Below are 16,352 nucleotides of genomic sequence, written 5' to 3'. Positions count from 1 at the left end.
ATGTAGTACAGGAAGTTTTAGTGGAGCGGAAAATAAGGATTGCAGGCCTTCCTCGCGCGTGCTCAACCCATGCTCAAAGCGACTGCACTGTGCTGTTAGGCTTTGCTGAAGAAGAGGAGAACGACGAGGGTTTTGGATATAGAATAATAATAATAATAATAATAATAATAATATTTATTTTGGTTCAGGAGAACCGCGGTGCCGCAGAAAGGCAAGTAGCCCATACCAGGAAGGCCTGCGGCGCCGCATCTAAGGACGATGGGATGAGATTGTGTACAGATGACAGAGAGGTGCTGACGATGTTGAAATGGAGCCTGTCGGCGAGGGTGGCGGGATGATGTTACGGGTGATGTGGGTCGTACCCTCTTGTCGAATTTCTGCGGCTCTGGTCCTCCTGCCTCGCCGAAAGTTGGTCTTGTGAAGCCACCGGTGCGGCGGGTGGACTTATCATCGTCAGGCCGAGTAGGACGGCCGCCTCCGGGATGGAACCGGCTCGCAGCGCGCCGGGCTTTTGCTAGGCTTAACGCGGCTGCCACGAAAAATATTCAGAGTAAACATGGCGTCTAGGCAGGAGGCTACCGGGAGCGCTCTGTGTCATTAACAGCCAACAACACATGGTGTCAGAAGTTCAAGGACCCAGGACCCGAGAGGAACGGTGAGCAATGGCATATGCCAACTCATTCCAGTGCCAACCTCCCGCGGAATTCGATTTCGCCAGCCCCGATGAATGGCCTCATTGGAAGCGGCGATTCGAACGTTTCCGCGTCATCAGTGGACTATCAGAAAAACCTGAGCCTGAGCAGGTCAACGGTCTTATCTACTTTATGGGCGACAAAGCAGACGATATCCTTTTCTCGTTGAACCTGCCTCCAGCAAAGATGGAGAAGTACGAAGAAGTCCTTTCAGCTTTCGAGCGACACTTCGTAGTCCGACGAAACGTCATCTACGAGAGAGCGAAGTTCCACAAAAGAAGTCAGCGGGAAGGCAAGGGCGTGGAAGAATTTATAACAGAACTTCATAGCCTCGCCAAGACTTGCGACTTCAGCGTCCTACACGAGGAGATGATTCGAGATCGCATTGTCGTCGGGGTCCTCAACCAAAAACTGTCGGAGAAAATGCAACTAGATCCGGAATTGACACTCGAGAAGGCTACAAATCTGGCTCGACAGTCTGAAGCTGTCAAGAAACTGCAAGTTGCGCTTCACAAGTCCACAGAAGAAAACGTTGACAGAATCTTCAGAAAAGAAGCAAGTCAACAGGGTGGAAAGGAAAGAAATGGAGAAAAGAAAACTTCTCGATCGAGTTTACCAACATCCGAGAAAGTCTGTTCAAGATGTGGCAATGAACGACATAAAACGAACAAGTGCCCTGCGATAAAAGCAACATGCAACAAATGCAGAAGACAGGGGCACTACGCACGAGTTTGCAGAAGCTCTACCACCCTGAGGGAGGTAACAACGTCTGAGACGGCATTTCTTGGCACCGTGTTCACGTCAGAGGGACAGCGATAGATAGTCAAGGTTGACGTCCGAGAAGTCTCCATAACATTTAAAGTCGACACGGGGGCCGAAGTCACCGTGATTCCTGAGAAGATGTACAAAGAACTCTTCAATGATGTCTCTCTACAGAATCCCAAGAAAGTCCTCAAGGGTCCAAGTAAAAAATCCTTGACAGTTCTTGGTGTCATGAACGAGACCCTTTACTACAGGGGCAAAACATTCATGACCGACATCTACATCGTAGAAGACCTGGAACAGCCACTTCTCTCAAGACATGCAAGTGAACGATTAGGCATCGTACAGCGTCTTGATCAAGTTGGGGCCGTGCGAAGCTGCACAGTCGACCCAAAAAGAGAATACCCGAAGTTATTTTCTGGGTTGGGTCACGTCAAGATTCCGTACAAGATCAAACTGAGACCTGACGCTGTACCTTTCGCAATGATGACACCTCGAAGAGTGGCCATTCCTCTTCTCGGCAAGACCAAGACGAAGCTCGAAGAAATGGTAAAGATGGGAATAATCGAGCCAATCGAGGAACCAACTGAATGGTGCTCTGGAATGGTGATCGTGAGAAAACCCAACGGGGAGGTCCGAATTTGCGTAGATCTAACGGACCTCAACAAGTTCGTCGAAAGGGAAGTTCATCCACTACCTGTAGGAGAACACGTTTTCGGGCAGCTTACCGGAGCACGCTATTTTGCAAAGAACGACGCCAATTCTGGGTTTGGGCAATTTGAGCTTGCTGAGGAGTCCCAAGCTCTAACGACTTTCATCACACCCTTCGGAAGGTTCAAATTCAAGAGACTACCGTTTGGAATATCATCGGCTCCAGAAGTTTTTCAAAAGAAGATGTCGCAGTTTCTGAACGGTCTCAAAGGTGTTGTATGCAACATGGACGACGTTCTCATTTATGCCAGCTCCCAACAAGAGCATGATGACAGACTCCGCCTAGTTCTGGAGCGTCTCCAGGCGAAAGGAATGACTTTGAATTTGGACAAGTGCGAATTTAACGTACAAAGAGTGAAGTTCCTGGGTCACATCATCGACCGCGAAGGAATTCACCCAGACAGCGCCAAAATCGAGGCTATCGTTGACATGAAGCCTCCCTCAAGTGTTCATGAACTGAGAAGTTTTCTGGGCATGGTCAATTATTTGACAAGGTTCATACCAAACATGTCACATATCGCCTACCCACTCAATTCTCTTTCGAGCTCAAGGAACCAATGGGTTTGGGCTACGGAACAGCAGAGAAGCTTCGATCAGCTCAAGCACGCACTCACCACGAGTCCCGTACTAACGCTGTTCGACCCAAAAAAGAAGGCAGTGATTTCAGCCGATGCTTCATCATATGGCTTGGGGGCTGTGCTTCGGCAGATTCAAAAAGACGGGTCCTACAAACCTGTGGCGTACGCGTGACGGACACTCACAGAGATGGAAAAAAGGTACGCACAGGTGGAGAAGGAAGGCCTAGCGGTAGTTTGGGCATGTGAAAGGTTTCAAGATTTCATCACGGGCCTTCACATTGAAATTGAAACCGACCACAAGCCGCTTGTGCCAATCTTCATGTCTAAAAATCTAGCTGACATCACACCTAGACTTCAAAGAATGAAGATGCGGATGATGAGATTCTCCTATGTGATGAAGCACATCCCAGGAAAGTCTTTAATTGCGGCGGACACATTGTCCCGACAGCCTCTAAACGAAACTGGTGACAAAGATCTGGAGCAAGAGGTGGCTGCATATGTCAAGGGGGTGACAGCTGACCTTCCCGCGACAGAAAAGAGGCTACAAGAAATCAAAGATAAGCAGGCCAGGGACTCTACATGCAAACAGTTGGCATGGTACAGCGAAAAAGGGTGGCCCATCCGAAAAGAAGTCCCTAACAGCTGCAAAGAGTATTGGCAACATCGATCAGAGATCGCCGTTCAAGATGGACTGCTCATGAGAGGAGCAAGACTTATCATACCGCTGTCCATGCGTCCTGATATTCTGCTGAAGATCCACCAGGGTCATCAAGGAATCACCAAGTGCAGAGCTCGAGCCAAAGACTCTGTATGGTGGCCAGGACTTTCAACAGCCATCGAAAGCATGGTACGCAGATGTCCAGAATGCATCAAAGAAGCGTCCAACCGCCATGAACCTTTGATGCCATCCAACTTTCCAGAGCGTCCATGGCAGAAAGTAGCAATGGATCTGTTCTACCTGTCAGGAAAGAACTATCTTCTAGTAACTGACTATTACTCCAGATATCCAGAAATTGCTCTTCTGAATACCATGACATCAAACGGTGTAATAATACACCTAAAGTCAATTTTTGCAAGACATGGGACGCCTGAAGTCGTCTTCAGTGACAATGGACCACAGTTCCAGCGAATCATTGGAAGTGAATTTCAGCAGTTCGCCCAGGAATGGGGTTTTGAACACAGGACGTCCAGTCCAAGATATCCACAGAGCAATGGATTTGTAGAAGTTGCTGTTAGAATTATTAAGAGAAGCCTCAAGAAGACATCTGACAGCTACATCGCACTGCAATCCTACCGTGCAACACCATTGGGAAATGGATATAGTCCCGCCGAATTACTCATGGGTCGCAAGCTGAGAACGTCCCTTCCATCTGTTTCCTCTTCTTTGGAACCTAGGCTTGTGAATACCAAAGAACTCCAACGGTGGGAATGAAGAAGAACAAATCAACAAAAGGCCAACTATGACAGACGACGGGGTGTAAGACAACGCAAACCATTGAGAAGAGGAGATGTGGTCTGGATTACCGATCAGCGAAAAAGAGGAACAGTGCAATCTGCAACGGAGTACCCAAGGTCATACTTGGTGGACACCGATTCAGATACTCTTCGCCCTAACAGCTTTCATCTTACACCGATGCCTGGGAGTGAAGACACCGATAAAAGTGCAGCACCAGGCATCGGATCGACTGCTCTTACACCGGTGCCTGGGAGTGAAGACACCGATAAAAGTGCGGCACCAGACATCGGATCGACTGAGTACACGACACGAAGTGGAAGAGTTGTAAAACCTGTAAATAGACTTCAGTTTTAAAGGGGGGAGATGTGCTGTTAGGCTTTGCTGAAGAAGAGGAGAACGACGAGGGTTTTGGATATAGAATAAACATGGCGTCTAGGCAGGAGGCTACCGGGAGCGCTCTGTGTCATTAACAGCCAACAACACATGCACAAGCTCCTGCTATAGCAACGCAGTCTTTGCCTACGATCCCCTAAGACTGTCTATTTACACGCAGGAAGAGGCTCATTCTATCGTTTGCCTGCTCTCAGAACTTCCTGCAATAAACGGCTAACCGCAATATAGTTTTGCAGTATATGTCGGATGTCCCAAATTACACAGGACTATATTGTTTTTTTTTAATTGTCTGCGTTCAGCGGATTTGGAGAAAGCTTGTCTTTGCACCTGAGTGACTCCAACATTCCCTGTGTTGTTACATTCGCTGATCGAGACGTCTTCTCGTGCTTTAGAACTGTAATATAGATGCACAAACGCTAGTTTCTGAACGTTCGAAAACAGAACTGTCTCAATATTTTTAAAAAATTATCTAGTCCGCCGTATGTAATAAGAAACGAGTACGGCCCAGCAGGTATAGGCACCCTGCAGATCTAACTCAGTGCCGATTAGCACTTTTCGCGGCGGCGCCGCGCGCACTCATCGGAAAGTGACCTCGGCAGTCGCAGCTCGGCTGCAGTGGTACACCGGTGGGTGTTGCAAGGTCCACATGCCTGCTTGGGCTGCAGCAGGGGACACATGGGTGGTGAAAGTGGGCGCCGCGCGGCGCTCCGCATGACGCACCAGCTGGACATATTCGTGCATCTAAAACACATGAACGCAAAAGCCCGTCGCTCGACGCACATAGTTGCTGTGCCACCATTGGCACAGAACGCAGAGCGACTGGCAAGGGATACTACAACGAAATTTCCGCGCTCATTTTTTGTCTATATGTGTCCAAAGGAGCAGTATCACATCGGACATACCAGTATCTTGTCAAAAAAAAAAAAGTGTTAAAATGAATTAAACGATTAGCAGAGAGCACCTGGTGGATGTCGCTAACGCCTCGTTTATAATGCCCGTCTAGGAACCTTGACAGGTAGTGACGATAACTGTCTCGCCTCCGGCCACGACGAGAGAAGAGGGGCAGGAGGAACTCCCCTCTTCCCGAGAATGCCTTTTGTGTGTCGCAGAAGTCGCTATTGTCCCCCTACAATATTAGAGAAGATTAGCCCGTCGCTCAAAATTCGTGCAAAAGCAGCCGCTTCGGTGGCTGGAATGGCTAGGACATCCTCTCGACGTCAGCCTCGCCGCAGCTTTGCTCGTCCCGAGACGAACTACGTCACTATTGCGTCGGATGTCACGTGCTCTCCGCTGGCTGCTCTCCGAGCGCTTGCCCAGAGTGGGCAATTTATAACAAACAAATACAACCACCAGGCTCAAAATACAAACGCGCGATTGTCATTTACTGCTACTGTAAATCATATTCAACCTCTTCTTGAACTCGACGGGTATATTTCAAATTTTGTTGAAGTATTCCTTAAAATGCACTATTTATGCCCAACACGTAAAGTATGCAGATTAAGAATAAAACAAATAAAACCGGCGCGCAAACATTCCTGCACTATCATTATATTACTATCACAGTAATAATCTCGAAAAAGCAATACCGCAAAAACGTATATTCACAACACTACCAACGCCGTGTTTGCTTTTCTTTTCTACCCAATCAAGGTGAAATATAAAAAAAAAAAAATATCGAAATCCTTAACATGAATAACTTTGTACACTGTGTAAACATTCATTTAGAAATTCAAATGCAACGTGTCCAACTTCGCTGAGACAACTCGAGGCGCACGGCGTGTCAGTCCTGAAGAAAACGTACCGCGGAACGTATGCGGACCCCTGAACGCCGCGTTTGGAGGTCCGAAGACGCCAAGATTGAAGAGAAAAGGCTATAGTCAGTTACAGGTTAAGAAGGTAGCGGCAAATGCCCCTCAAAGGGAATCAGATATCCCTCCGCCACCTCCGCATCCAATGGCGTCCCACCGTTTCCTTGACGTCGCGGCCAACGCGCGAGGAGGGTCTTGCCTTTCTGTACATATTTGCTTTATTTTTCGACTTTGACTTAGCATTGTGGAAGCCACGAGAGGGAGATTAGGGTTCTCCCCCACCGACGGAAACAAATACGACTTTCGGGGATTAGCTTCCCCCCCGATGGATACAAAGGCTGCTTTCAGGGGCTCGGTTCCCTCTCCGATGAATACAAAGGTCGCTTTCTCAAAAAGTGGGATCGAAGACAAGTGGGAATCCATTGAAGCGGGACAAGGAGCGTTTCCAGTGAGCTCTTCTTTCGACTGCGGAGAGATTTGACACGGGCGCATCACACTTGTGGGAGGAGCTTCTCCTACCTTCTTGACTTGTAACCGACTATAGTGGAAATCGCTTGTATGAGACGCGACCAGCTTTCGTGACATCTTGGCGCTTTCGTTCGAAAAAAACACGGAGGTATTTTATTGACTTCATGCCAAGGAAGTCACACTGATTGCAGTAATTATCAGATGTTATGACCGTGACATGGAAATGACTAGTGACAAAGCGTTAATCCCCAGCATCATAAAAACATTATGCATGAGATTAAATACCTACCGACGCAGTCCAAATTACTAACCAAGCAGAGAAATTCCGAAGGACACAACACGTTTCTTCGTATTTCGTCGGGATCCAATGGCTGGCTCGACAAACCTGACGATGCCAAAGGTTTCTTCGGTACAAAGTGCACTTTCTGGGTATTTTTTATACGCCCCTCGTGTAAACTCGTTCATAGGCTGTGGCAGTAACATTCCGGCAAACAAATTCCCATCCTTGAACTCAAACCACCAATACCACCAAACCAATCTTGCTCGTAGTCATACTAACGTTTCTCGGCATCGTCGTTGTTGTTCGTGAAGACCCGCCTGTTGCTGGTTGAGATGGTAATTTTGCAGCACCTCCTGTGTCACCCCTGGGAGTTCCAATAACTTCGCAGACGAATAGGACGTTCTCACGAGAGCGTTTGAGACGCACACAGCACCGAACCCAAACCAAAGTGATGAAAACGGGCGCTCCGCTGACGCGCGCGCCTGTTTTCGTCGCTTATGTGTCCCCTGCCTCTCTTCCTACTCTGACTCAAAAGTGACCGCGCGCGCCGCTGTTCGCTGGGGGATCGGTAGCGGCTCCTAGCGGACACAGAGTGCCCATAGGCGCAGATATGCGCGCCTTGTGGGCCTCGCACGAAGATGGCGACAGGTGAGGCGTGACGCGAAACGAGGGCGGAGAGGATCGTCCTCGATGGAAAAGAGGAAAATTCGGGGAGATAAGGAATTGCGCTACCTTTCAATTTGTACAAGTTTGGAAGTCCAGCTTCAGCGCTGGGGATCCGCGGCTGAGTGGGCTAACGGGTCTCAGCTCGGAGCGTGAAGCGAAAGCTTGCGCTGCAGAACCTCCTAGGTTTGATCCCCACCTCCAGCCCGTTTCAATCTGGATGGGTTTCGTACCGGCACGGGTTCGTGTAATCACTACTGCGTGGTGCACGTTAAAGACCCCAGGTTAGCGGTTGTACTGCACTGGCTAGATTTCTCATCTACAGCTAAGAGGCAGGTCACCCGTTGAGCTGGCGTACTAGCACCAAAGCTGCATAAACACACAAACAACACAATTGTTTTTCGCCTTCAGGGCACCGCCATTTCGCTCGGTTCGGGCGCGCTTGGACGCGTCATAATCCGATTATGAAGCCTCGCAGACGCGTCGTAATCGGGCCACAGGCATGTTTTCTAATGTGATTAGAAATCGAGTTTCCTATTGTGATTAGAAAACTCGATACGGGGAATATTTTCACCCTTTATTTTATCAAAATGTTCTTCATTCGCTGACGAAGCATATAACCCAAAAGGACTCTGTTATTTTCCGACGTCGAGGGTAGCAGACGTGGCGTAGCGCAGCGTACTCAGATACTGTTTGGTCGCAGATATCGAGTTCGTGCTCGCCGGTCAACGTTCAGTGCTGCCCTGCGTTCGCTGCGCTCAACGTCGGAGTATAACAGAATCTTAACCGAGGAAGATAAGATGGTTGCTATGTTCGTGATGGTACTCTACCCTCCACCGTATGAAGTGTTTCTGTCTGCTTCTTTCTTCCGTGCAATTCGTATTTCAAAGGACAGTTAAATTAGCAGCGGCAGTACCCCGAATTGCCTTGTGCAGCGTGGTGTTGGGCTGAGCTGACAGTACTTAAAAACCGGGACACCGACGCTATCGGCCTTCACGACGGTCGGCTGAACAAATAGGTTTAACCCTATATGTTTGCCTACTGCCTGCTATGTGATCGCTTCATTTTCCGAAACCGCCTCGTAGGGATTGTTTTAACAGTTCAGGCAGCGGCTGTTTTCAAGTTCCAAGCATCAATCATGATCAGAGCAATCGTTTTAATGCTTCTATTTTTTAATCACTTGCTTTCCTAGATGATTTATTCTAAAAATATTGTGCCTCAGCGTTTGAGTGCCGTAATTTGGTCTTGGCGTGACCAAGAATCAAGTGGCGGGTTCGAATCCCGACCGAGGTGCCCGCAATATGACGGAGGCTCATTGCGGAGAAGGCGCCGTGTAACCCAGCTTTCGGTTGCACGCCAAAAGATCCCCAGGTGGTCGAAATGAATCCTCAGTCCTCCGCTGGGGCGTGCCAGATGCCCGTCGTAGGTTTGGCACGTAAACCCCCAAATTTGACTTTTCACCAAGAACAAACGCTGCTTGTGCACCTGCTTTCGATATCGATTTCCGTAATTACGTAGTAAAACTATTAATCAAGTTATTTTAGGTTTGCGCCAACCCTAAATATTGTTAAATAGCGTCTTACAAGCCTTTGTTGGAGTAAGTTTTTAAAAAAAGACATTATTAACAGGGAACTGTGCCATCGAAGCTATCTGTGTTGCCATGCTCCAAAAACACTTTGACACAAGGCCACAAAAGACACTTTGGGTTACTGCCGGTGCTAACTCAATTTTACCCTGGAAATAGGAATTGCATGAAAGACAGAACAGGACAAAGCCACTTTATACGGTGGCGTAAATCACGAACATAGCAGCAATCATATCGTCATCAGTTAAGACTAGCTGCTTTGTCAGAAAATGAGGAACACTTTGATAATATAAAGAGAGGAAAATGCTCATCGTGTCAAGTTTTATGTTCCCGACACTGCAGGGTTGGTGTCGTTCAGTGGTGATTTCCGGTCCTTCAAACGCACAAGCATTTTGTAGAGTCACATTTCCAGCACCGCCGCGCCACAAACGTATGAAGGTAAACAATCAAGATGGCGGGGTGCTCCCTATGTTGGCCCCGCCGTCAGCGCGGAGTGACAGGTTGTTCTCCGGCTGTCGGACAACAAATCGGAGAACACGGTTGCTGGGCGACAAAAAACATATTTCCCGACAGTTGCAGTTGCCTCATTTTGACGAGATCGCCGAATACATGTTTATAGCGTGTTGATGGACATAGTTGTCCGACCGTTTCCTCAGTGTGACAGCGCCTTAACTGGGAAAAATAAAATTCGACAAGAACACACATAACGCTCGTGCTCTCAGCTGAAAGAGGATGAGGACTCAGGATAAGAGATACTCGAGCAACAAACTCAATTGGGGTGATTAGAATCACCCACTAACATAACTGGTGTATTAGGAAAACGTTGCTTGTGCACCTGCTTGATCCTGGTCTCCGCCAGTGTCATCGCACTGCTAGGGAACCACCGCCTGTTTTCCAGCACCGGCACACATGCTGCTTTTTCCCGTGAAAGGGCGATTCCATACTTTTCCTAAAATTCCTCCGTCGCATTTATGACTTTTTGGATGCAGCTGTGGATTCGCTTGTTGTAGGTTTTGGCGACACACAAGCACACATAGTAGGCGTAGATGAACGTTTGGACGTTGAGCGTCGTTTTGGGAATGAACTGCGAGACCTTGGCTATCACTATGCTGAACAACACAGGGCTTAGAACGCTACCCTGAGGCGACCCACCATGGATGACCCCTGGGAGCGAAGCAGTGTCGCCTTCTCTTACTTGCACTCTTCGCCCGTTAAACAGGTACTCCAGCGATTCTTCCATGGTCGCTGATTTGTCCCAAAATTAGCTCGACAGACCGATAGACACGGCTGTACCAATCGTCTAAATATTCTGTAAAAAAAAAAAAAATCGCGAAGCTACTAACGTTTTGAATTTCGTTCTCGTAGTCCCTTTTAATACCGAGAGCCCCTACTGGAAACATTGAAGTTTGGCGACAGAAAATTATATAAAGTGGGCAGCACCGCGTTTCCAAAATCAAACAAGACGTTTGATTTTGGGAAAATGATGCTAGGAAAGCTCATTCACTGAGAAGCACGAAAGATCGCTCGACAGACTTTGTTTAAGGCTACCTCTGTACCATTTGTGACGTCACACCACTGGAGAGAGCGAGAAAATTTGAATGTTGGTTTCGGTATCATCTTCATTTCTGGTTTTCCCGATAGCTATATTGAATTTCGTGACGAGAAATTGCATACCGTGAAGACTACAGTCCGGGTATTCACAAAATGCACATTGTCTGGGTAGCTCAAAAAACGGCCAGAGTACCCTCTTAAGAAGCTTCACATGAACACCTGCATCTTCCCGGTCAGACCGAGCTCGGTGAGCCTCCTAAGGATTGAGGAGAAGGGCACCCCGTCGTATGCCCGTTCTACGTCCAGAAAAACCACGACGGCATTTTTTCGCCCGAGTTTGCTTTCTTTGAGGGCGCTCGTTAAGTATAGCGTGTCTTGAGCCCCTTTCTGATTCCAGTCATGCGCTTCGGCAGGCACATATTTCCTCCCGGTAACAGCACAGCCGCATTTGTACGAGGCCCTCGAACAGCTTTCCTACGCACGATGTGAGCGACACCGGTCGGTATGACTCAACCTTTCCAGGTTGTTTCTCTGCCTTCACAACGGTATTATATCTGCCGATTTCCAGTCTCACAGTACATCTCCTGTTTCCCAAATCTTGTTGAACCGACGGTTGAGGGCCTCTGGGCTGCGTGCGTAGTGTTTGTTAAGGCCTGGTACGGTATTGCATCTGTTCCCGATGCGCTCTTCTTTCGGCATTTTCTTAAGGTTCCTGGAGTGTGAATAGGGCATCGAGGGCTCCAGATGTCGCATTCGGCCTTTCAGGTGGTTCTGTGGCTTCCGCGGGTGAAAATAGTGCGCACAGGTCTTCTGCCGCTTCCTGTGGAGTCTTGCTGGCTGCCAACGCTAAAACCTAAAGGGCGTGACTTGCCTTGCCTTTCCCAGCTATTGCCCCAAGAATTTTCTAGAGTTTCGCCATAGACACATGGACGTCGGAGTTCTTGCAAAGTAAGGCCCATCGACTTTCGATGAGAGATTTTGCATGCCCTCTCTGCTTGGCCGACGCCTTGTTGAAACATGACTTATCCTCTGGCGCCCCTGTCCTTCGGAACCTACGCTGCGGCCACGTCCTTGCCGCGGCTAAGTTTAGATACCTCAGGTCAGGTTTCGCGAGCCATTCGAAGATGCTGCTTGTTGTTGCAGCTGCCTTCAGCGCCTGAATCATGTCTGTCAAGATACTTCTCGATTGAGATCGAGGGCTGTGCGGAAAAGATCCCAGTTTACACAAGACTTCCAAACCTTCTTTACTGCCAGGCCTGACGTGATATTGACGTTGATAGGAAAATGGTCACTTCCACGGGTGTCGGGACTAGCTCCCACTTCAGCTCCAAGAAAGGTGCGCGGGCAGTAATGTTGATGGCGCTGTACGTGCTTGCGGGTCTGAAGAAGTTTGGTCTTCCATCATTTTGTATACCACCACCTCCGCCTCCTCCATTACTTCCATGAGGTCGTCCCCCTTCTTTTCTGTTTAGTTGCTGCTTTGGGCCTCACTGTGTGCGTTGAAATTCTCGCATATCCAAAGGTCTCAGCGTAAGTCCTTACCCCATTCTAATACCTATTCCAGAGGTGGCCAGGCTGACCCGGCTTAAGAGCCGCAAACAAAACCACAAAACTTCCAAGTGCCGCGGGGGGGGGGGGGGGGCAAATTTTGTTTAGAGCAATAAACGAAACTTGGACTACTGTAAAACCCTTAATGTTCGCGAGCCCTCAATTTTCGCGAATTTCACGAATTGAAGAATTCGCGAAATTTAAGGGCGCGCAAAAATTTGGGTCCTAAAGATTTTCAATGCAGGCGTCTGGAATTCGCGACATTTAGTGGTCGCGATTATGTCATCTGTGACCAATTCGCGAAAAATAGGGGCCGCGAAAATAAAGGGTTTTACAGTACTTTCAATCTATCCGAGTCAAAAGCAGTCCAAGTGTACGTACGGTAGCGATAGCACAACACTACCAAACCGCAACCTGACTTTCGATTTAAAACGCGTTCAAATTCTCTTTTTGGGGAAGTGCTCTTGTGACCGGGAGGGAGGCGGGAAAGTTGGAGGGGGGGGGGGGACAGGGGAGGGAAGCCGCAAGCCGCACTTTAACTCGCGAAGAGCCGCATGCGGCTCGAGAGCCGCAGCTTGGCCACCCTTGACCTATTCGGTCAGTAGGGCGCAGCCATTAGGGCGTACGTATCCCAAGATGATTACAAACGTTCGGCTCACCTTTGCTCCCACAAACTCTGCTGATAGCGTTCACAGGTGGCTGGTGTCGAGTTGTACACGTGGCACGTCTTTCCGTGTGAACAGCGCTGCACTCCTATGGGGAACACTTGGGATGAACTGCGTTGTTAGCCTGATGCATCAAGGTGATGCACCTTTACCCAGGTAACTCCGTTTCTGTCAAGACTAGTACCGAGCTAGAGTAGTGCTGAAGATGCAGGCTCACTTGGCTGTGCTTGACATTTGGCCTGAGTAGTTTCACTGCAGCACGGTCGATGATGCCATTTTCGACTTTGTAGCTCCTGGGAACCACTCACTCTTCATGATCTGCATTGGTTCTGGCGTAGTGACTCCTAGAATCTGCTAAGTGCTGCTTTATGATCCTTTCAAGGGCGTTGGCGTCGGTCCTCGTTCAATGATTTCCTCACTGGTCTCCCTCAAGGCTTCCAGTGCAAAGATTGCCTCTGGCGAATTTTCCCGGGCTTCTGCAAGTTGGCTCACTGCTTTGAAAAGACGCGAGATAATTTCAAAATTTGCTGCGTCTTCTGCCGGTTTTGGGACTCTTTTCCTCTTGCTGCGTCTTCTGCCGGTTTCGGGACTCTTTCCCTCTTACCTTTCGTAGCACTGGCGATGGATCGCCGCCTTTCTGCTTGATCCTGTCTTTCAAGGTATGAGGTCATTCTGCTTTCCTTATGTTGGTAGAGAGTGTTGTTTGTCACCTCTCTCTTCTTTCCCCCTTCACTCTTGTCCCGACGCCGCTGAATGGGCCGTTGCCGCCTTTGGTATGGCTCCGGAATTTCAGCCTTGCCTATTGCTGTCGTGTTCCGGGTGTCTCGAGACCACTCGGGCTGCCTTCTTCAAAGTGCAACGCGTGCCCCTTTTTGGGAAGAAGTCATCCTGGCGTGTTATATGCAGACTTCCCTCTTTTTTCTCAGCGCTGGGTAGAGGTTTCACGGGGCGGTGTGGTCCCGACTGCCGTTAATGCAGCAGACCGTTTCACTCTCGCACTCTTTGGTCTTGTGTTTTACCTCGCACTTCACAGACGTCTTTCCCATCTCGCAGGCGGCGGCCACGTATCCCATCCTCTTACATGGATAGCATTGCAGGGGCCGAGCCACGAAGAGCGAGATGGAGTACCGTGCATAGCCCATGGGAACGTGACTAAATTGGAAGGGGCTTGCCTGAAAATGAGATCTTAACCGAAGTTGTTAGTCCAAAATGTCGCACGCCACGGATGGCGTGGTGAGGAGCTCGCATTTCCTTGAAAACTTCGTCTTCCGCAAGGTCTTTTTTGATGTCCCGAACCACGCAAGTAGTGATGCCTTCAGGGCGTTCACCTTTGTACCGCGCAGGTTGTTGACACCTAGGGGGGCTGGTAAAATATCTTCCATTAGGATATCGACCGCCACAATGTTCTTCCAATCGTTGAATCGTATTTTCTTGAGTTTTCCAAGAGCGACGGCACTGAGGAGGGTGCTAACCTGTCCCCTGTTGATTTTCTTGATACTTGCTTCGTCTGTAGGTCTATATAGTAGATAAGGATGGCTAGTTCGGCTAGTTTGTTTTGCTTCATGGTGTAATACGCCAAAAGAAAAACAAAAACACGGACGAAAAGGAAGGGACAACGGGATAGGACGCGGTTGGGCATGAAGGTATGCCGTAAACACGATACGCCGCATCCTGTCCAGTTCTCTCTTCGTTTCCGTGTTTTTTTTTGTCGTATTACACTATTGTACATTAAGTGTACCAAGGCTCCATGTGTTTATGGGGTCTGTTCGGTCATCCCGAGTCAATTATAAACCAATTGCACAGGTGTCTAACTTTTCTGTTGTCTTTGAAAAATAAATTTTAAGTGTGTGAGTTTCCATTTAGGCCTATGTTCAGTATGCGCCAGCATGGTTTTTGTCACAGACGATCTGTTCAGACAAACCTGATAACCTTGGAATTTGCAAAGCCTCTCGTTGGGTGCCGGGGGCAGGTAGATGTAATTTATTTTTACTGTTTTAAAGCTTTCGACCGTGTAGATCACAGCCAATTGTTACTAGAGTTATCCAGCCTTGGTGTTGCTTTTGGTTTTTGTAAATGCTTTGAAAACTGCCTCACGGATCGTTCAAACACAGTATCTTACTTCGGTCACAGGTCTTCTAATTACGTCCTTAAATCCGGAGTGCTGCAAAGATATAAGCTTGGACCGCTACTTTTTAATGTATTTGTAAATGACCTTGCGACTAGTGTAGACAATTCAGATGTGATTCAATTTGCTGACGAAGTTAAAATATATCGTATCACTAGCACTACACCAGTCTGTGAGCTATTGCAGCTTGGCATTGATGCCATTCATCTTTGGTGTAATGCAAATATGTTATTTTTAAATCTTGTAAACACTGAAGTTGGGTATTTTTCACGCAATTCTAATATTATTTTTTCAATTTTATACATTAGATGACTCTCAGATATTAAGGTCTTCAGTTGTGCGTAATCTGTAAGTTTTGATTGATTCACACCTAAAATTCCGTGCTTATATTAGTAAAATTTTCAATGATTTGTTTCGTTTGCTGATTGCAAGGTGTAATACCATGTATTACTGAGACCTTTCACAACTATTCGTGTATACTACATCTTTTTCGGTCACTAGTTTTGCCAAAGTCAAAATTTTCTTCAAATGTATGGCATTTCCTAGGCGTAAATTAAACCCACTGTTTGGAAAGTTTGCAACGACGGCTTGTTCTATTTGTGTATGATCGCCATATTGGACGTGAACTTTATTATGATAATGTGAGCTTTTTAGAAACTCTTTGTCTCCCATCTTTTTCAGACAAAAAAATAAGTCGTTATTAGTGACTCCTCTTACTGGCCCTTATTGACTCCGTTTTGTTCTCAGTAAGGTTTCGTTTAATGTTCCCCGACGACAACATAGGTAAAAAGTGTTTTATTACTTAGGCTCCTTGCAATCTGAAAGTCCCTGGTTTCGTATGCAATTTCTCTATGATAAGTAGGGATGCCGCGAACCACCCTTGGTTCGAATTCGAAAGGTTGCGATATTTTGAAACCAAACTGGGGTTTGAATTCGAAAGATTTTCGATATTTTCGACCGTACGAGGTTTGAATTCGAAAAGTTCGCAACTTTGAAACACTGTGGAGCTTCGAACGCGAAAATTTCGAAGCTTTCACGCTTTCTAAAAGTTAGGGTTCGATTATTTC

The 16,352-nt window shown here is 47.8% G+C and overlaps 1 protein-coding gene across 1 annotated transcript in view; it reads left to right on the top strand.

Moving 5' to 3' along the window:
* Window positions 1-16,352, top strand: part of LOC115309787 (4-coumarate--CoA ligase 1) — a 75,343-nt gene that overhangs the window by 11,865 nt on the left and 47,126 nt on the right. The window lies entirely within an intron of this gene.

Source organism: Ixodes scapularis, unplaced genomic scaffold, assembly GCF_016920785.2.
Source record: "Ixodes scapularis isolate PalLabHiFi unplaced genomic scaffold, ASM1692078v2 PGA_scaffold2__306_contigs__length_199485367, whole genome shotgun sequence".
Taxonomy (NCBI): Eukaryota; Metazoa; Arthropoda; class Arachnida; order Ixodida; family Ixodidae; genus Ixodes; species Ixodes scapularis.
Note: the sequence above shows the minus strand (reverse complement) of the source record. Positions and strands in the feature narration are given on the sequence as shown.